General features: G+C 34.0%; 1 protein-coding gene across 1 annotated transcript in view; it reads right to left on the bottom strand.

Moving 5' to 3' along the window:
• Nucleotides 1-23,705, bottom strand: part of LOC142323643 (trehalase-like) — a 431,330-nt gene that overhangs the window by 272,090 nt on the left and 135,535 nt on the right. The gene's annotated exons all lie outside the window — the stretch shown is intronic.

Genomic DNA, 23,705 nt, shown 5'->3' with positions numbered 1-23,705 from the left:
TGTAAAAATATGATTTGAAGACACTACCTTAAAAACAACTTTCACTATATCTTTGGTGCTTGTCATTCATGACCGGTAAGTAAGGAGCTATTGTTCTATGAATTTGACTTTCCATTGGACGTGGCATTAGTGTATTTTTGTCATAAATAAGAGCAGATTAAGCGACAGACCCACTTCGCCTAAGAATTTATAGCATACATAAGTATACTGCGTTTAAATGTATACATACACACACGCCTTTACTATGTCACGTTAAATTTACTTTGTGATCAGTTCATAAATTTTGTTACCAAAATTTACACTGATTATTTATTATGATATGTTTTTAGAGCATGTTTAGTCACCATTAAAAATAATAATAATTTTACTGACTAATGTCCCATAAATTAAAAGACAATTTCATTTAGACTTCGTTTTTTTTTTCTGTTGTCTCCTGGAATCACCGTCAGGTATTACTTCACAGGATGAATGAGAATTATATGTATGAGTGTAAGTGCCACGTCGTCTTGTACAGTCTCAGGTCGATCATTTCTGAGATGTGGGGTTAATAGAAACCCAACCACCAAAGAACACCGGTATCTACGATCTAGTATTCAAATCCGTATAAAATTAACTGCCTTTACTAGGATTTGAACGTTGGAAGTCTCGACTTTGAAATCAGTCTTCGTTATCTGTGTTACACTTTTGCACAACTTGAACAAGTGTTTGAAACATAAAGGCCTTCAAAAATTTGAGCCAAGTTTTCATTTCATGAACTATACCGTGTGGTCTCTCATCTATGTCTGAATCTTTTTTTTTTGGCAAACATACTCAATTGCTTGTTATAAATGTTCTATGTAATGCGAACACACGCGCACGCACGCACACGCACACACACACACACACACACAGAGAGAGAGAGAGAGTTTATTGATAGAAATAGTTGTTGCTTTACATCTTTGCCACTGAATCTGTAAGTTAACAACTCGCTTCATAATAACTGTAAAAGCCAAGGGTGGTTTAAAAACCCTTAGAGAAAATCACCCTTTTTTATTACTTTTTAATCTAATTCGAATTTACGCTCGGATGAAACACGCACATATCCTGTAAAACACCTAATCATCAATCATTTCTTATGAGTTTTTTCTGATTCGGGTGTTTATGTACTAACTCAGTGCTATAAAGTGTTTTTTAAGCGAAACCTATTTCATTAATAATTAAAAGACCCACTTACCAACAATTCTTTTGTAAATACATTCAAGCGCTTTCAGAATAAAATTCCATAATCAGGAACTCCTCCTCTATGAATCATGAGACCTTGCCGTTGGTGAGGGGGCTTGAGTGCTCAAGGATACACAGTAGCTGGACCGAAGGTGCAACCATATCGGAGAGGTATCTGTTGAGAGCCAGACTAAGGAATGATTCCTGAAAGAGGGCAGCAGCTCTTTCAGTAGTTGTTAGGGGCGTGAGTCACAATGACTTAAACGGCCGTATCAACATCACTCAGTCCTCTGAGTACTGCGCAGCTGAAAGCAATGGAAAACTACAGCTGGTTTTTTCCAAGAAAATGTGGCTCTCTGCATTTTCACATAGCAATAATGGAGGCGCCTTCCTTGGTAAAATATTCCGGAGGTAAAATAGTCCCCCGTTCGGATCTCCGGGTGGGGACTACTAAGGAAGGGGTCACCAGAAAATTAAAAAATAACATTCTACGAGTCGGAGCGGGGAATGTTAGAAGCTTAAAAAAGGTTGGTAGGCTAGAAAATTTAAAAAGGGAAATGGGTAGGACAAATGTGGATATAGTAGGAATTAGTGAGGTTCGATGGGAAGATGAAGGCGACTTCTGGTCAGGTGATTTTAGAGTAATTAACTCAGCGTCAAATAATGGGCAGGCAGGAGTAGGTTTCGTGATGAACAAGAAGATAGGAAGGAGAGTGGAATATTTCAAGACGCATAGCGATAGAATCATTGTAATAAGGATAAAATCAAAACCTAAACCGACAACGATTGTTAACGTCTATATGCCTACAAGCGCCCATGATGATGATCAGGTAGAGTGTGTATACGAAGAGATTGATGAAGCAATTAAACACGTAAAAGGAGATGAAAATTTAATAATAGTTGGAGATTGGAATGCAAGCATTGGAAAGGGCAAGGAAGGAAATATAGTGGGTGAATACGGGCTGGGCAAAAGGAATGAAAGAGGGGACCGACTTATAGAGTTTTGCACGAAGTATAATTTAGTAATTGCCAACACCCAATTTAAAAATCACAATAGAAGAATATACACTTGGAAAAAGCCAGGCGATACTGCAAGGTATCAGATGGATTATATCATGGTTAAGCAAAGATTTAGAAATCAACTCGTTGACTGCAAAACTTACCCTGGAGCAGACATTGATAGCGACCATAATTTGGTGATAATGAAATGTAGATTGGGCTTTAAAAACCTGAAGAAAAGGTGTCAGAGGAATCGGTGGAATTTAGAGAAGCTTGAGGAAAAGGAGGTAAAGAAGATTTTTCAGGAGGACATCGCAAGAGGTCTGAGTAAAAAGATAAGGTAGAAAATGTAGAAGAAGAATGGGAGAATGTTAAAAAGGAAATTCTTAAATCAGCAGAAGCAAACTTAGGCGGAATAAAGAGAACTGGTAGAAAACCTTGGGTTTCAGACGATATATTGCAGCTGATGGATGAACGTAGAAAATATAAGAATGCTAGTGATGAAGAAAGTAAAAGGAACTATCGGCAATTAAGAAATGCTATAAATAGGAAGTGCAAACTGGCGAAAGAAGAGTGGATTAAAGAAAAGTATTCAGAAGTGGAAAGAGAAATGAACATTGGTAAAATAGACGGAGCATACAGGAAAGTTAAGGAAAATTTTGGGGTACATAAATTAAAATCTAATAATGTGTTAAACAAAGATGGTACACTAATATATAATACGAAAGGTAAAGTCGATAGATGGGTGGAATATATTGAAGAGTTATACGGAGGAAATGAATTAGAAAATGGTGTTATAGAGGAAGAAGAGGAAGTTGAGGAGGATGAAATGGGAGAAACAATACTGAGATCTGAATTTAAGAGAGCATTAAAAGATTTAAATGGCAGAAAGGCTCCTGGGATAGACGGAATACCTGTAGAATTACTGCGCAGTGCAGGTGAGGAAGCGATTGATAGATTATACAAACTGATGTGTAATATTTATGAAAAAGGGGAATTTCCGTCAGACTTCAAAAAAAGTGTTATAGTAATGATACCAAAGAAAGCAGGGGCAGATAAATGTGAAGAATACAGAACAATTAGTTTAACTAGTCATGCATCAAAAATCTTAACTAGAATGCTATACAGAAGAATTGAGAGGAGAGTGGAGGAAGTGTTAGGAGAAGACCAATTTTGTTTCAGGAAAAGTATAGGGAAGCAATTTTAGGCCTCAGATTAAAAGTAGAAGGAAGATTAAAAAAAAACAAACCAACATACTTGGCGTTTATAGACCTAGAAAAGGCATTCGATAACGTAGACTGGAATAAAATGTTCAGCATTTTAAAAAAATTAGGGTTCAAATACAGAGATAGAAGAACAATTGCTAACATGTACAGGAACCAAACAGCAACAGTAACAATTGAAGAACATAAGAAAGAAGCCGTAATAAGAAAGGGAGTCCGACAAGGATGTTCCCTATCTCCGTTACTTTTTAATCTTTACATGGAACTAGCAGTTAATGATGTTAAAGAACAATTTAGATTCGGAGTAACAGTACAAGGTGAAAAGATAAAGATGCTACGATTTGCTGATGATATAGTAATTCTAGCCGAGAGTAAAAAGGATTTAGAAGAAACAATGAACGGCATAGATGAAGTCCTACGCAAGAACTATCGCATGAAAATAAACAAGAAGAAAACAAAAGTAATGAAATGTAGTAAAAATAACAAAGACGGACCACTGAATGTGAAAATAGGAGGAGAAAAGATTATGGAGGTAGAAGAATTTTGTTATTTGGGAAGTTAAATTACTAAAGATGGACGAAGCAGGAGCGATATAAAATGCCGAATAGCACAAGCTAAACGATCCTTCAGTAAGAAATATAATTTGTTTACATCAAAAATTAATTTAAACGTCAGGAAAAGATTTTTGAAAGTGTATGTTTGGAGTGGCGCTTTATATGGAAGTGAAACTTGGACGATCGGAGTATCTGAGAAGAAAAGATTAGAAGCTTTTGAAATGTGGTGCTATAGGAGAATGTTAAAAATCAGATGGGTGGATAAAGTGACAAATGAAGAGGTATTGCGGCAAATAAATGAAGAAAGAAGCATTTGGAAAAATATAGTTAAAAGAAGAGACGGACTTATAGGCCACATACTAAGGCATCCTGGAATAGTCGCTTTAATATTGGAAGGACAGGTAGAAGGGAGAAATTGTGTAGGCAGGCCACGTTTGGAGTATGTAAAACAAATTGTTGGGGATGTAGGATGTAGAGGGTATACTGAAATGAAACGACTGGCACTAGATAGGGAATCTTGGAGAGCTGCATCAAACCAGTCAAATGACTGAAGACAAAAAAAAAAAAAATCAGGAACTTAAAAACTGTATGTTATAATCTTAATAAAACTAAAACTTCTTGTAAATTTCTTTATGTAACGTAATATACATTATATACGTTTATGTAACGTATATACGTAACAGTAATCGTCAAATGCTACGGTGGAGACATTCATAATGACAGGACGTTAAGACGACATAATTTTAAACATTTGACGACTACTGTTATATTATATTACGTTACATAAACAAATTTACATGACGAAGAATTTTTAGTTTTATTAAGATTATAACATACATTTTTTAAATTCCTGATGATGTAATTTTATTCTGAAAGCGCTTCAACGTATATATAAAAGAACTGTTGGTAAGTGGGTTTTCTAATTATTAATTATATAATCATACCAACGAGCCATGTTTGATAAAATTATTAGAAACCTATTTCAATCAGAACGGATTGAAAAGAAGAACTTGTACGTTTGAAAACCTGACTAAATTCCCAAAAGTGAAGTAAAACACCGTAAAATTATTATCTCGAATGAACAATTCCTAACCTAATATGGCTATTACTTGAAAATCGGTCAAAAAGTGAAGATAAAGTCTAAGAATGCTCTAACTGTTAGAAAAATGAGGAAAAATGGATTATTTAGTAGTAATTAAATAGCAGTAACCAGTAATGGGTCCATTTATTTTTACGTATAAATTTCCTCGTATAGCTAAAAAAAATTCATCCTAATAACAGAAAATATTAATTCATAATTAAAATTAATTTAAACAATTAAAAAAAAAAAAAATTTAACTATGCTTTTCTTCTTTTTTTTTGTAACTTCGTTGATGAGTTTCTTTCTCAGAGATCGATTTTTTATTATAGTAAATTAATTTAAAGAATAACTACATTTTTAAAATAACGCTATTATTTTAATTGTTACAATTTTAAAATGCTTTTAACTGATTTTTTACAAGTAAAAATCCGTTTAAAAATAGGAGAGATCTCTGCTAAAGAACTTATCAATGGAGGCACAAAAAACGAAAAAAACATTAACTAGAAAATAAATATTTTCAAAATGATTACATGCAAAAAAAATATTGTAAAAAACGTAATAAAATTTTGAAAAATACAACAACAAAAAAAAACCATGGGAGATACAGTGAAAGAATTTTCACCTCAATCATCCGATGTCCCCGAAATATTAAACGGTACTGCTAATGGTAACATTATATTTCGTTTACGATTGGATAAACCATCAACAATTAATTACTATTAACAATTCCGTTTTTTTTAATTTTAATTTTCACTTTATTAATTCAATTTCGTTTAAAGCTCAATTTCAAAAAAATTGTTCAAAATGAGCGAGACGAGATAAGTGTATCTCGTCTCGCCCACAGAACTACAAAAAGTACATTTTTTATGCCGTAAAATTATCACGGTATGGAGGCAAAAGATTGAAAAAAGGATTTAATTAAAATTAAATAAAGAATTTAGAACACGTTATTATTCTTAAGTAAATAAAACTATGCGACCGTATGTAACCAATAACTAATTCAATAAATATTTTGTTCTGATCGTTACGCAATAATACATTACATATATCACGTGAGGAATGTGTAGATATGCTACTCCATAAATAAAAGAAGGAACTGCCCCCGCATTTAGCTGGACGAATCAAGGGAAACCATTATAAAAACTTTGATCGGAGCAGCATCAAAGAATACAATTTAAGTATAAGGTAAGAAGTCGATATGATCATAAATCATATTAATTGTTTAAAATATAAACACATGATTTATGTGTACAAGAAAATCTTTTAATTGTATTTTGAATAAATCGACGGGAAGATTTTTTTTAACGGTTCGGTAATTTTATTAAAATTACACAATTTTACATAATACCTTGAAGTTTTATCGGTGCTGAAAACCTAATCCGATAAGGAAGTTAAATTAAATTATAAATAATCGAAATTACTTACTATCGAACCAATAATTTTTCGTATATTATATTCTTAAAAAAAAATCTTAAGCCAAAACAAGAAGGCCAAAATTTTTAACTGTATAATTTTCTCGAGGGCACGAATATACAGAGTGTATCACGAAGTTCTCCCGGAACTTTTATAACCAATTAGCTTATAACAGAATGGAGAATAACATCAAATCAGTCAGCTGACTAATGATTTGAACAATGCTCATTTTAATATAAAGTATCACGATATATACAGAGTGTACAAGGAAATTCTCCCGGGACTTTCATAACCTATTCTACTCGTGAAAATAATGGAAAAATTGCTTATAAAAATATATCCTAAAATGCTTCGTTTGCGAGTTAGTGAAAAATTTCGCTCCGATTTCAGCTACCCCGGTGAAATGAGTTCGTACAGAAATTTTTAGGGCGTTTTTAAGAGGCAGAATTAGTGATGTTAAGTTGAATTAGTGAATTAGATGCACAATTAGTGATCTTATGTTTTTGACCAGAAAAGTCGAATAAAATAGGTCCCAGAACCGCATCTGTAGTACAGTTTTAGAAATACGGGGTGAAAACCAATAAACTGAGGTAAAAAACGCTGTTTTTTTATGTTGGGCGTACAATAACTTCAATAAATGGGTAATAAACACGTAAACCTTGTAGGGAATTTAATTCCGAATAAAATGGTGTAAAACAAGGGAATAAAACAAAGAAAAATTCGAATTTCATTTAGGAAAAGTTCACTAGACCAAAGTGCATTGTACGTACCAGTTAAAAATAAATGTTCAAAAATGAGCTGAATGCAAAACTCCGATCCGCTTAGAAAGACGTCGTGTACTGACACCTTTCTTTTTCCTGTTTAGCCTCCAGGAATTACCGTTCAGGTATTACTTCAGAGGATGAATGAGGATATATGTATGAGTGTAAATGAAGTGTAATCTTGTACAGTCTCAGTTCGACCATTCCTGACATGTGTGGTTAATTGAAACCCAACCACCAAAAAACACCGGTATCCACGATCTAGTATTCAAATCCGTATAAAAGTAACTGCCTGTACTAGGACTTGAACGCTGGAGCTTTCGACTTCCAAATCAGCTGATTTGGGAAGACGCGTTAAGCACTTGACCAATCCGGTGAGTCGTGTACTGACACCTGGACTGCGGTGAACTGCATCGATAATAATTTCATCAATAACAGCGTTATGTTGGACAGATCGATCTTATTTGTTACGAATACTAGGTAGTAAACCTGTTTCCCGAAGATTGCGAAAAGTCACTCTAATTGTTTTGGAATCTAGAATCCTGCGATTCGGAAGACGTATTTTAAATTCTGCTGCAGCAGCTGTAGCATTACCATTACACACACCCAAAATGAATACCACATAGCGTATTTCTCTGTTGTAAATAAGTTCGGCATTAATTCAATGACAAACCGATCACGTTCAAACTAAATTCACAGAAAACCTTCACTAACGACTGTGCTAGTTCACAGTACCCGTATAGTTAATGTATCTTACATAATGATTTAAACACTAACAGTATTGCATATTGATGATCAGCTGTTGTTATTTTATTGCCAGCTATGAAATAATAGTTTTTCAAATAATTTATAGTATTTCTGTCATTAATAAAACAAATTATTATCTGAGTAAAATGTTATTTATTTATTTTTATTTTGAAATTGTTGTGTAATTTTCAGTTTTTTTTTTTAAATCTTAACAGAAATTTTTAACAGTAAATTTTGTTTTTAAAATTTTTCATATCAACAGAAAAGAATTTGCTTTACGTTTACATTAAAAAATTATTTTTCTGATAAATGTATTTTTGCGCCATTTCTAGATAAAATTCGAATTTTTCTAACATTTCTTTGCTTTATTCAACTTATCTTAAATCATTTTGTTCATAATTAACTTTTCTACAAGTTTTGTTTGAAAGTTTTATGTGTTTACTATGCATTTAACAAAGTTATTGTACGTCAAATAATAAAAACAGAGTTTTTTACCCTAATCTATTGGTTTTCACCCCAAATTTTTCAAAAACTACTGTAGATAAGATTCTGGGATCTATTTTATTCGAATTTTCTGATCAAAAACCATAAGAAATCACTAATTCTGTTCCTTAATTAACGTCCTAAAAATTTTAGTACGACCTCATTTCACCGGGGTGCTGAAATCCAGGCGAAATCTTTCACTAGCCGTAACTCTAAAACGAAGCATTTTAGGATATTTGTTTATGCGAACTTTTTCCATTATTTTTACGAGTAGAATAAGTTATGAAAGTAAGAAGAACTTCTGTTAATATACAATCTGTATATTAACTTGTATTTTACTTAACAGCAATATATTCAAGTAATCTTAACGATTCACATTTTTATATTCAAGAAACGGTTAAGTACATCGAGTGTGTAATACACTTTGCAAGGGTGTGGTTTATATCATAAGGTTACGATTAGATAAGTCTAGAAATTTAACAGTCGTTCGCATAATGTCTTCTACACCACAAAAAACCTATCCAATGTTATCGTGTCATGACCACATCTACCCATATCCGATCAGAGTCAGAACACAATTTATTACTTTAAAAAAATCCTTTCATTTGTAATCGGTCTTTTAAAAGTTTATATACTACTTTTATTTACTTAAACATTTTTAATGCGTGGTTTTTTTTTAGTTTATGATGAAATCACGTTCTTCTAGAGGTAATTATATTTTACTCGCTAATTAAATTTATAAGGCCAGATTTTATATCATTTTTTTGTAAATAAAACCAGATTTCCACTATCAAGAAGTGGGATATGAATTTTTCTTAATTAACGTCCTAAAAATTTTAGTACGACCTCATTTCACAGAAATGAAATTAAAATTTGTTTCTTGTATCATTGTTCTACTTTGTTTTGTGGGGGGAGGAGTATATAGTTAAATCTGAATTTTCATTTTCATTGTTTTATAATAATAATAATTGCCTTTACTAACGTAATAATATTTGCAGGATGACTTCTACTATATATATATATATATATATGTATATGTAGCCTGTCGCGGCTTTGTCCGTGCTACATGGTAATGACTCGCTTCGTTCGCCCTTCCCGTCTAGCCAGAGGATTCTGTTCCTTGGACACTTTGTGTTCATTAAATTCATGCTTCTGAGATAAAAATTAAAGCCTGTTCAATTTATAAAAACTACCAGTGTTTTGTAATTTCTTCAGAGAAGCAATTTGGTCTGTACAGAACCCGAAACTTTGAGTGATCTGAATAATGTGGGTTTTTCAAATTAGTCGGCCTCTTAAATAATAGTATTATTATTAGTACTAGCTTAAAAATAGTAGTTACAGCTGGTTATCCGTTCTTTGTACGGGTAAAAACTATTTTTCCCGGTTCTTAGCGTTACCCGACAAACATAATACGGAGGTAACCGTATTTTGCTTCTCTTTTTTTTTTTTTTTATTTATTTTATATTTTTTAGTTAAGTAACCGGAGGCAGATGCAGCCAGTCGCTTCGCACGTACAGTAACAGTGACAGTGGCCGTGCTGGTTGAACCGTCGCGTCGTATACCGACCACCCCTTAAAAAATAGAAATTTAAAAAAAATCCGAAAATGGTTTTTAGATATTTCTCTGAAGAGTTTTTGCAAGTCCATGTCTATTGAATATGACGTTTATTGTAGTCGGAAATGGGGAAAATTTTCAATCATTGTTCGTAATTATTTTATTTACCATTCTTCAACCCTTTCAAGGTCGAATTCCGAAATATTTAAGAATTTTTTTTAGATATTCACATGAAGATTATATCACCAAAAATCAAACTGATATCTTCATTTATTACCGAGAAATTAAAAAACAATAGTCAATTTCATTGTTACTCCATTTTAACAAAATTTTTAAAAAATCCTTTCTTAGTGAACACTTACACCGTAAGAACGTGTTACAAATTTTCCATCAATTTATCTTCATCTTCAGTAGTTTTTGCTGGGCTTTAATTATGAATCACTTATGAAATGTTGTTTTACACACACACACACACACACACATATATATATATATATATATATATATATATATATATATAAATGTATAAATATACATACATACGTGTGCTCTCAACCGTAAGAGGAGTTGTAGAATTAGAAAATATTCATAATTAATAAAAAATAATGAGTTGTACAAATGATGATAATCAGACCAAAAAATAAATGAGATAAAGTAAAAAAAGTTTAATAATTAGTAAAATAACAAATACAAAAGCAATTTATAATTGGTAAAAAATGATAGATACAAAAGCAACAACAACTTCATAATTAGTAAAATATAATAAAAACAGAAATTAACAACTACGTAATTGGCAAAATGTAATAAATATAAATTTACCGAAAATAATACGAAATACGGAAAATAACAAGTTCGTAATTATAAACAATTAATATGAAGTTCAAAAAATACCAGTTAGTTCCTAATTAACAGAAATAAAGAAAATTATCAATAGGAAATACAAAACTAACAATAAGTTCATAAAAAACTAGTAATAAAATTAAAAAAAGTTCTCTAATAATTGTACTCTTGTATCAAATTAAACTAGTAAACTAGCCATGATTTCTTACATTATTTACTCAACTGCACCCAATTGTTACCATTTAAGTCGCTTTTCAATTCTTCTATCGTCCTACTCAATTCATATCGTCCTACTCAATTCATCATTTAGCATGTACGGAACAATGATGTTAACAGTTAATTATTTACGATTACATGTATACTAACTGTATAAATACATACGTGTTTTTTTTTAAAACAGAACTTGTTGAGTTTGAAACTTAACTTGTATACATTTATATGCAGAGTAATTCACAAAGAATGTAACAAACATTCACGACATGTTCTACTGGTGAAAATTAAAAAAAATTTCATATGAAGATCAGTTCGGATACGCTTCGTTAGCGAGTGTCGGCTGGCGAAAGATTTCGCCCTGATTTCTTCGTCTTTGGTAAAATTAAGTCAGACTGTAATACTTGGGACCCAAATTAAGGTGTAAATTTAGTGGATTCTATATGAAATCTGCCCTGAAAAATTGAAAAAATGTAGGTCCTAGTTTTCGAGAAATCTGGATCAAAATACGAAAAATTGGGGTCGAAAAAAACATACTACTTTATGTTTGTCATAAAATAATTTTAATTGGGTAATAAACACATAAAAGTTTTAAACAAAACTTGTAGAGAATTGTAAAATAGTATGAATAAAGTACACAGAAACTAAATATAAACGTGTGAATTTCGAAGTTAATTAAAAACAAAACATATATATATTTATATATCAAAAGTCAATCGTAAAATTACATGAATTAATATAAAAATAATTTGAAATGAAGAACGCCTTTTCTTCACTATTCTCTCTTAACTTGTAGCTCCCTAATGTCTATCGATATCTGTGTAGAAGATATTTGAAGACAGACTAATGATCCAATGGACACTGTAACAGTAAGTTCAACTAAAACGTCAAAGTACGCAACGCAACCGTACTCTCGTTGATCAAACTAATGAAAGGAGACACAAAAGAAGTAAACTGAAAATTTTTCAACCTAGAATGTAGGAATTCAAGAAGAAAGCAATGTACTGAAATTACGATTAGGACCTCAACCTCAATACAAGCTTCGTTAAATATACATCTTCTAGTACTGATACTAAATATTTCTATTTTTTATCTTCTGCATATGTCGAAGTTTTATTTCAGTTTTTATGTATGTAATCGAAGTATAAAAAAAAAACTATTTTAAGATAGTAACTTTTAAAAGTTACAAAAAATAATCAAATGGTGATCTCGATTTACGGATCTGAAAATACAGTACGTTCGTAAAGTCGCTGGGCAGTATACTTTAAAATTATGTGGTGCATTCTGTTCGGCGTTAGGTTGGTTGCCCTGTGGGTTCGTTGGGCGCCGCTCAGTAATAAACCAGGACTTCTGTTGTTGATTTGTGATTGAACGTGCTTCGTTTCGTTTCGTGTTGTTTTGTTTACCGGAATCAATAGTAACGACAAACGTAATGGTTCTTTCGGTAGAAAAACGCATTTTTCTCGTTGAACACGTCTTTCGTGAAGGTGACAATTACACTAATTTAGTGGAGCACAAATTTTCTGAAAAGTTTCCAAATACTCCTGTTCCTCACCGCTTTGCCCTTATCGAAAAGTTTCAGGCAACAGGCTCTGTCGAAAACGCTGATCGATTTGGAAGACCACCTAAACCAAACGAACAGAAGCGCTTGATATTTCGGGCGCTACGGCCGAAAGTCCATCAAAGTCGATGCATAAGTTAGCACAGCAGCAAGTTATCGGACTTGATACCGCACGTAAAGCTATAAGAAATGAACTGAAACTTTTCCCCTACAAAGTAATGCGTGTTCAAGACCTGAAATCTACAGATCATGCCAAAAGATTAAACTATCTTCCACAGTTTAAATGTTTTATTGACCAAAGTTCCGTAGGTACCCTCAACATTACGGTTTTTTACAGCTGAAGCGTGGTTTCATATAGGAGGGTATATTAATTGACAAAATATACGACGGTGGTCAACAACTAATCCCCATGAATTACACGGACAATCTTTACTCCAAGCGAAAATTGGAGTCCGGGTCGGTGTTAGTAGAACGCGCATTGTGTGTTCAATCTTTATTGAAAATACAGTTACTAGTGATCGTTATCGTGCTGTTTTAAAAAACTCATAAGTCAGTTAACAGAACTGGAAATCAATCACGGTCGGTTCCAACAAGATGACGCCACAACACCCACAGCTAATAGATAGATGACGTTTTACGAAATGTCTTTGATTAACGAACCACTTCGTGCGGTTTGTGGCCTACACGATCGCCCGATGTGACTGCCACAGATTCTTTCTAAGAGAGTTAGCGAAACAAGCAGTGTATCGCAACAGACCACGCACGATTCACGAACTAAAAACCGCAATAACTGCATACGTACGAGACAATTCCAGTACATCAGCCGGTTAAAGTGTTACGTGCAGTGTTCTACTGATGTAGGAGAAAGTAATTTTCAACATCTTTATATAAACTATCCCAATAATTGTAATATCCGTTTCTATAAAATAATGAAATAAAACTACAAAGTATTAATTAAGAAAGTCTCGTCATAACACTTCCGTAATTCTAGTGCACAGCAACTTTCCTAACGCTCTGTATCAATGAATCAGCGAACGTTTGATCATCGATCGCTCAATACACAACACGTAGGCAACAGCCTAGTTTAAAGGACAGAATAGATGCAAGTTAGCATCCTCATTTATAATGACGTACTATCACAACACTTACACTAAAAACTTTTAATAATGGTATATTTTAATTACGAACTATATTAGCCAAAGAGAAAGTTATACATTTATGTCATTAATAAATTTAATTAATTATCGAATAAAGGAAAGTAGACGGTAAAATGACGTTATTTAGTTACAACGGAGTAAAAATGAGAAAAATAGACGGAAAAATTACTTGGTGAGGGATATGTTAAGAGATCAATACTTGATCACGTGCATTATGGAATTCATTTTATCAGGAAAAATACACTTATGTTAATCTAATGCACTCGCTAATCTCTTACTTGTTAATTTAAGCCGATTGATAATTCTATGACGTCGATAAGATTATTTTTATCTAACAACACATTTGTTAATGTTTTTAACAATTCAATTTTGTAAGTAAAAATAAGTATTTTTTAATTCATATGGACGTGTGGCTACAAACGCTCAGAAAAATCTTTGTTTGTTCCTTAATATTACACACATTTTTTCTTTACTAGAAATAAAATAAGTTTCAGTAAAAGAAAACATGTTCTACTTAATTAAAGTGATACATATAATTATTAATAATAGCAAAATGTATTTAATTAATATGTAAAACTAAATAAAGAGACAGGAGAAAATTTATTATATATTCTTCAAAAAAAAAAAAAAAAAAGAGTAAATTTTCTTCAAGTATAAACGTGTCCAACAGTCCAGATGGAATTACTATTTACTTTATTCTTATTTATTTTTAATTTCGTTTAATTTACATTTTATTTTACGATTTTTTTTCTGAAATGTCACGCTTAAATACTTGATTCCAGAAAATTTTAATTTACCTAACCAACTCAATATTTATGCACGAGCAACTAGAAAGTTTTCATTAAGTCTCACGAAAGTTCCAACCGGTATATGAAAATCTAGAAAGAAACGAGTCAGCAAGGCCAAACAGGAATATAATAAACACGAAGAAAGTTTTATGCCCTTAAAAGACATCTCATTATAATGATTATAAAACAGCCGATTTTTTTTTTTTTTAATAAAGCTTTTTAATTTGGGTATTACAAAAATAAGGTTTACACCGATTACAACAATTTCTTTACTGTTAATTACATAATCTTAGACCCGGTATTTTACTTCAAAAAATTACTATAAGTTTAATTTTGTGACCGAAGTACAAATATTATCAGTTATCTTTGAATTAATTTATTTTAGGTAGATTTCATAAGAAGGCTACCTATTGTAATGGGTACCATGATTCGCATCCGGAAAATTTCGATATATCTTCGCGTTTCACACCCCCCACACCCCAAAACCACCGTCAACTCAAACGTTTATAAGTACATTATATATATATTTCACTTTCTTGTGGACACTATAACAACCGTAATTTTGTGCCAATCACATTCAAATTCACCAACCATTGGCCCATTGTCTCCCTTAATAGAAACGGTATCAAATCGGTTTAAAGTGGTTGTAAGTCCTCTAAACATTAATTTTTAAGGTGGAAATCTTTTTTATCCCCTAGCTAGCACCGGTGAAATCTACCTCCGCCTTTTTTTTGTTAACATAATAGTTAAATATACTACATTATCACCAGTTCATAGAATTCGTTTAAGTACGAATCTCTCCAGCGCTCTGCTTTTGTGTTCCTGTATCAGGAACTTTCAAACTAATATAGATCCAGTCACGCTGTTTTGTGAGTCTAAAAAATATATGAATGATTCGCCGTAAGAATATAAAAGCAGTTTTGTAATTAAATCATACGTTACAAACAGTGTTCCCTCTAATCTTAAGTGATCTGTGTGCGCATTATTTTGTGTGCAGGTTTTTCAAAAATAAAAATTTTTTGTGAAGCAATTAAAAAAAATGTTTGCATACGACATAAAAAAAAAAGATAAAACAAGAGTAGTCTAATATTACTACGCAACAAATACCTATGCAATTAACCACTTAACGCACAGCTCTGTGGCGTCCATCGGTAAATTTGATATAATTCAAAATTACAATTATACTAGTAATTTTAAAATTAAAATTTTTAAATCAGCATTAAGTAAGCTGTTAAGACATTCGAATGAAAAAAATAGGAAAATTTTATTGATACCTTTTTTATATTATCGATGTTGCGGAGAAATACCAGTTACGTACCTCCCATAAATGGGGGAGTGTCGGACTCGTACGGGTTCGACTAGATGTTATTAAGAGCCTATGTGTGCCCGCACCTTACCGACTAAAACTCCTAGTTTAGCGTTTCTCCCCACCGAGGTCGGATCAGTAATTAAGCACTACACGACCCCTGGGGTGCCTTTGAGCTCCGGGGGTCAAAAGTCCCCGTGCTTCATCACCATCGCCCATCCGCACAGGCGCAGACAAACGATGGCTCCGCAGAGGGCTGTCTATAACCCCTTCGCTCTCCGGTCCAGCTCTTCCCCTGATCTCAGGACGTTTTTAACGTCAGGTCATGACTGTTCATCTCCTTACGGTCTATCTTTCTGTCGTATGATGTTAGCCACGAAATTTGCTATTGTGACGAGCCATTCTTCGTTGTCCAACATTTTGGAGATTATGTTATTAACTTGAAGTGGGCCCACGGACGCTTCACATTCCTGTCTCTCGTCGCACCATTTTCTACATAGGAACACTACATGTTCAGGGGTGTCAATTTCTGAACAGTAAGGACACTCCTCGTTATCTGCTCTTCTCCTCCAGTATAAATACGTCCTGAAAGTCCCGTGGCCAGTTAGAAGCTGGGAGAGCCAATAACGCAGCTCTCCAAACTCCCTCCCGAACCACGGCGCAATATGCGGGATTAGTCTGTGGGTCCATCTACCTTTGTCAGTGGCATCCCACCTCGTCTGCCAATCATTCATCATGATCTCAAAAGATTGCTATTTTGTCTTCCAAATCATAAATTCTTTTACGGTGTTCAGCAAGTTGTTTTAACGATATCATTCGGGCAATCACCATAGCGGCTTCGGTTGGAACTGAACTGTATGCAGCTGCTACCCTTAGAGCCATTCGACGTTGCATACTTTCCAGAAGTCGGCAATTACGTTTTATATTGATAGCCCTATGCCACACTGGTATTCTGTATGAGAGAATAGAATTAACAACATATGCGTATAGACGCCGCTTAGATGTACGCGGACCAGTGATATTCGCCATCAATTTACTTAGATCTCTGACTGCCTGCTCGTAGACATACCTCTTTTGTGTGCCTCGTAAAGGACCATCCAGATCCCGAGATATTTAGCCGCATTCCGAACTTCCATCCGGAGCACGTTTACTTGTAGATCAATATCCAGAATTCTCCTCCTACCTGTCATGGGTAACAAGGACGTTTTCTCTGGACGCAGACAAAGACCTTTGCCTCTCATACAGTCTTGGATTTTCGTCACTGTCTCTCGTGCAATCCTATTTACTTCATTCTCAGTCCTCTCTGTAAGCAGTATAGCAATATCATCAGCATAAGCTAAGACCGTAGCTCCTACCGGGAAGTCCGTGCTCAGTAACCCATCATACACCATCATATTCCACAATATGGGACCCAAAACGGACCCTTGAGAAACACCACACGTGACTTTGAACTTTATTATCCTACCCCCTATCATATAGGTTGAAAAACGTTCGGATTGATAATTCTGGATCAGTCTTTGCAAAGAGCCTCGTATTCTTTTATCTCTGACGGCTGCGAAAATCGACTCTCAACGAAGGGAGCCAAAAGCGTTCTTTACATCTAATGTAACCAAGACAGGTATTCGCCTGGTCCTCTGTGTTCCAGCAGCAGCCTGGTCTGCTCTTTCAATAATAAAATTTGCCGCGTCAATTGTCGATCAACTTTCACGAAAACCAATACGGTTTTCTACACCCGACCTACATATAAGAATTCTACATCATCAAGAATTCATTTAGCTATCATTCTTTCTAGCAGTTTGCATGTATTGTTAGCCAGCGAAATCGGTCTATAGGCTTCGGGTGCATCCACAGTATTAGGTTTCCGGATCAAAACTGTTCTGGTTTATTTCCATGACCTTGGAATTTCTCCACTTATTAATATGTTGTTCATTACTTCAAGAACGACCACCGGTATTATCTCTATGATAATCTTGATCACTTCAACAGACATCTGGTCCTGGACTCTTTTTTAATTTCATTTTACATCCAGCAGCAAATAGTTCTTCTATCTGGAAAGGCTCTATCTCTTCGACGGCTATAAAATCCCTCTGTGGTTCAGGAGCCGACTGAAATAGGACAGCCACACAAGTTCGTACCCTCTCTTCTGTAAGTATCGGCAATCTTCTACTAAGTCGTTTTGTTCCTACCTTGTACCCTCTTCCCCAGGGATCTGTGTCAACTTCAGCTTCCAATTCTTTCCATGCTTTTTTCTTTGCCTCTTTTATCTTGTAGTAAGATAGGTATACACCTATCTGTCCACGAGCCATGTGGGTCCAGTGACAGCCCCTCGATTTGGTTCGGAAAGCAGGATAATCTCTACATTATTTCTGAGCGCCACTTCCCAAGTCAAAACAACGGACTGTCTACGCCGGTTAGTATTTAATTGCAGTATCTTCATTATTTTTTATTACATTCCACAGTTTTGTGGCTCTCCGAACCACATATACCACATATTCTGGGGAATTCACACTGCGCGTACCTATGCCCTTCTCTGCCGCAACGAAAACATAATTTAGTTCTGTCTATGCCCCTACAATTGGCCAAAACGTGGCCAGAGGCCCGACACCTATAGCAACGGTCTTCATCTATTCTTATAAATGCGCGACATGAAATCCACCCAATTTTGACCCTCTGTTCTGTAAATTTTTTAGCTGCCTTGTATGTCATAATCAGGGTGGCTCTCTGAGTCGAACCGTAGGCAGGATGAAGTGATGCCGCCCTGAATTCTTCCTCGTGACCTATAACATTAGCTACCGCCCTTCTAACTGTTAATTCATCCGTATCATCGTCAACGTCGCACGCATGTACTATTGTCTGACGATCTGCCCTGGATCGAATGGAAACTTGTAAGTCTTCGGTCTTTGCGTGTAAAACCTCCTTAACTGACTCTGCCGCTTTCATATTTTTCACCCTAATGTACATTTCTTCCTGGCTTCCTTTTTTAAGTAAAGGATATCATTGATTTCGTCAGATGATACTCGTTCTTTCATTGATTTTAATAACTTTGCGTACGAACGGCCTGCTGATTTTATGACCAGTATTGTACCCTCTTGATTCACTGGTTTTACTACTTCTATGGTCTTTTTACCTCCTGGTACCGGCTTCTCCAATTTGGAGAAAAAAATTCTTATAGATTTTTCTTCGCCCCTATGATATGCCAGCAGACATTTTGCAGAATGACCATTTTTATCTGCTGGCGGGTAAAAAACCGGGTTGCAACATCTCTGAGTATAAGCTTATATGCATTCAATAGATCAGTCAGTACTTCTTGTTCATCTTTTGAGTTGAAGAATACATAACTCAGTGCCTCAGGCATTTCCATCTCCTCTCCAAGTATTATGGAAACTTCTATTTTGTCTCTTATAACCTGACCCTTTCTTGCTCTGCTTTCCTTGAGTAAAGCCAGTGCCAGTCCTTTAAGTGAACGCCTATCTATTGTGTCAACACAGTTCTCCTCAACTAAATCTATCAGCCGTACTATATCATCAGTACCTCCAGTCTGTTTAATTATCTCGGTTGTTACCATAGTTGATACCGGCTATCTACATGAAGCTACAGATATCAATTTTTCCTCAGTCATACCTCTCTCTAATTTTTCTTCAATAAGTTCTGTTTATGTTGCCATCGTAACGTTACCTATTGGAGGGGATTGTTCCAACAGTTGGGAAAAATCATGAACCAACAATCTAAGTTCTTTATCCAGTAAATTGATCTTCCTTTTCATGCCGCGGTCGATAAAACTACTCAGGTCGTCTGCAAGTACTTCAAGATTAGCAAGAAGTGTTCGTAAATCAGCAGTCCGTTCCTCTTCATCTGATGAAGCTACCCGGATTCGTTTAGCTGTCTGCCTCTTCTGAGTGGTCGGAAGTACTACTTTCTCACCAGTCTCTTCTCGCTCCATTACTAGCGATGATGAGGAGCCGTGGATAGAGCGTTTCCCCCTTACAGGCGACCTCTCCAGTATTGTTGTAGCCTTAATGGATTTTCTTCCATATAAACTACTCTAACTCGTCACAAAAATGTTTTTAAAACATTTTGACTTCAGAAACGTGCTCAGAGCTCGATTCCGAGTAAATCGAGTACCCACTGGGCAATTTTAGAGGGGGGCCAAATCCGAGGTCGGATTTGAGGGGGGTCGGAGGGTTTTTTGAGGAGAGTCAGGAGATAGGAAAGGTCCCGGTTCGGACAGAACCGGGAGGATTTGGATGGGGAATGGAAAATAACGGGAAAAACAGTAAAAAAGGAATCCCTTATACAATGATCTCAAACACTTAGAAAGAATTTCGCTAACCAGGATTTATAGAAATTATTCCAAGTCCATAAAAGCGTAAACAAGTTACCTCACTGAACTAGAAAAATCTTTTAAATTAACTTAAAAAATGTTTCTTCAATCAACAGGTTATGCTGCTGCTGCTGCTCATTGTTCTTATGGAGTATATATTATACTTCAGGAAACAACTTAATAACTAATCAGTCCACTATCCAAATCACTTAAAATTTTATACACACGTCCGTTAACAATCCGCCTTCAAAAACCGTACGTCAGAATACAAAGCAAAACCGATTCATAATAGTGCTTCATTGAAGTATTCAAATAATGCTTCATAATCACTAATTATTGTCTTTACAGCAAATCGCCTCGATAACTACCTCACCTCATCGATGGCCTTGAAAGCTGTAAATTAATTTTTAGAAGCATCAATAATATTAAATTTACTTCTCTTCGTTGTAGATCTTGAGAATAGAGTATAAACAATCCTTACCACAATTACAATCCTTACCACAGTTTCAATATCTTTATCACTTTGCGTCAGAAATGCACAAATCCAATCTGGTTCTCAACAAAATTAAAAAATTAAAAAAAGAAATTGCAGAAACGATTGAAGAAGAATCGCAGGTCTGGTCTTTAATCGGGTTATTCCACAAAAACAGTTTATCTTTAATTCGTAGGCCGTTTTTTTTTTCTTTTAAAACTTCCTTCCATTTTTAACGCGATAATTTAGGGTTTTGTTAATTTAATTTATTAACAAACTTTGAACCCAGAGGTTATTATTAAACGAACACTTAATATTTAAAACTTATTATTTATTATACCGGTTATTTTAATAAAATTATTTCACTGAAACACTGAAAAATTAATATTTAATAACAAAAGTCGGAAATCACATAATTATGATTTTAACATAAACAGGATGTTAGCTTAAACATTGATGCAATCTTATGCACACATGACGCCATAAGCGTGACAGGGATTTCCAGAACTAATTGCGCAGCTCTCAAATGAGAATCACTATTCCAGGCCTCATCAGTCACCACTGACAATTGCTGACAGACTTTATAGTTGGCAGTTAATTTGAATTTAAAACATATAAATTTTTAATTTTTGAATCGTCTGCACGCAAAAATGTTTTGTGCGCGCTATGTTTAAAATCTATGTCCGCGAGCACACGCACACAACTAAGAGGGAACACTGGTTACAAATAATCTTTACACGATCGCTGAACCGGAAACTATACAATTTCTATTTATAGGTAACAGCTGTTTCGTACTTTATTTTCTACTGGGTAGAAATATTCTTTTAATTTACAATAATTCCTGTACAGCACGGTTCACAGGATGACAACTAAAACAAAACAAGTTACGACGTAATTCATACCGAGCAAGGTCAATTGCGTCCCCGTTACTGCTAACAATAAGAACTGTTCAACACCCTCACCCCACCCGCTTGTTATTGTATTTATACCTTTTCCGGGATTTTTGAAATTATTTTTTGGAAGACTATTTCACAGACGATCTAATGGTTTTACAACCAGACGGAAAACAAAGCATTACGAATATTCACAGATTACATATTCGATAATTACATCTCTCCTGACATTACGTTTCCTCCAAGAATATGAGCAGATTTCGGCGTTTCAACCAATTGTAAGAGAACGACTGAAAAAATTTTCACGCTCGATTAAATCCATGAAACGCATTCTACACTTCTCATCCAACATATGCAATGAAATTGATGTTTAGAGAGATCTCCAGGTTGATACATACATCAACAAATTAAGAAACAAAGAAAATCTAGGGAAATATAAACGGATAGAAGAGAAAAAATTTATCTTCGGGAACAAATGAATAAATTTACCAGAAAAATCTGTTATCGAATACAGTATGTAGAGGCTGTCTGCATGAAACGGTTACCAGTAAAATAAAGTAGCAGAGAAGACTGGTAAAATTTATAATTTAAGTTGTTAGATAAACAGCAGTAAAAAAATTAAATAAAAAAATGTAACATAGAAGACTGATAAAACTGTTATAAGTGGCTAGACAAAACGTATACTGTAGTTTCTTTCAAAGGATATCTAAAGGTGATGATTATTAAGAAGTGTGAAATATATTTTACCTATTCACTGGTATATTTAAACTACAAATGATTAGAAGAAGACAAACGAACGAACATGAGAATCTGAACTTATTATTATGATCAATTTTACGAAATACCGAGGTATAATTTCCAATGAGGGACGGAGTCGACCAGGTAAAGTTTACTATGAGGGATGCAACTGACCGAGATTTTTTCAGGCGCTCCCAACTGACGACGTCCATTCAAACACCCTATCTTTTAATTTTAATACATTATTATTGCACCCAATCTACTTATCAGAAATTATTATCCGCCTGAAATAATGATTATCCAGGGTAAAAAAAATATGTAGATCTTTTTTGTAAAATGAATATTAATTTTGATATTCAGTACACTTCACTCACGTTAATCAACCGACATACTGAATGAAATAAAAATTAAAGAAATTAATTACTGTTAATTTTTTTATCAATTTTTAAAAAAGGCTGTTTGTTTTAATTCTTCATAAATATTAATAAACAGTCATCCCGGCAGACGAGAGTAAAAAATCAAACAAAAATTAGGCAAATATATAAGAAAAAAAATTATCGTTAAAATCAATAATAGAACATATTAAACAATTTTCTAGATGTTCAATAAAGACCAACAAACCGTTACCATATTCTGCAATCAGAAATAAAAAGTAAGCCACTATTCTGATTTTATTCGAATATATAAAATTTCTTATATTCAAAATATATAAAAACATTTTTATAGCTACAGGAAAAACGAAAATAAACAATTTTCAAAATTTATACATAAATACGGTTAATAAAAAAATGTATTACTTCATTATACACGAAATTTTGACCGCTCGACCATCTAGTAACGTCTGTGCATCTTAATCCTTTCAGTACCGGGTGAGATGTGGAACCCACAAAGACAGTCGACCTATCTTTGATAGTGGAAATTACGCGATTTTTACACGTTCTAACTATACCTCACGTGATTTTTTATCACAAACAGAAAATACCTTTAAGATAAAAGCATAAAATTTGCATTTTATAATCGGTAACACGCGCTTTCATAATGTTATACGATGATTTACGTATGATGGACACTAGTTTGATTTTAAAGATTAAAATATATTTGGACCATTGTATTTCAAAAAAAAAAGTGTATATAAATATGTATAATCTGAAAAACGAATTAAGAGTTTAATTAATTTTTAACGCTCACAAAAAACGGTAATTGAATTTTTATTTAGTAAATAAGAGGCCTTTCGTAGGCTCTTCTTTTAGAGATCATAAAATTTTTTCAAGAAAATATCTGTTTTCCTTCCCTAAAAGATTTCTCCGTTTACAAAACCTAAGAAAGAGTCGATCATGCTTTAACTACTTCTGCGTGTCTGTGTGTGTGTGTGCTTGTATAAACATTAATTAATTAAATTAATTA

This window comes from Lycorma delicatula, chromosome 4, assembly GCF_047948215.1.
Source record: "Lycorma delicatula isolate Av1 chromosome 4, ASM4794821v1, whole genome shotgun sequence".
NCBI classification, from domain to species: Eukaryota; Metazoa; Arthropoda; class Insecta; order Hemiptera; family Fulgoridae; genus Lycorma; species Lycorma delicatula.
The sequence above is the reverse complement of the archived record's forward strand: the minus strand, read 5'-3'. Positions and strand labels throughout refer to the sequence as shown.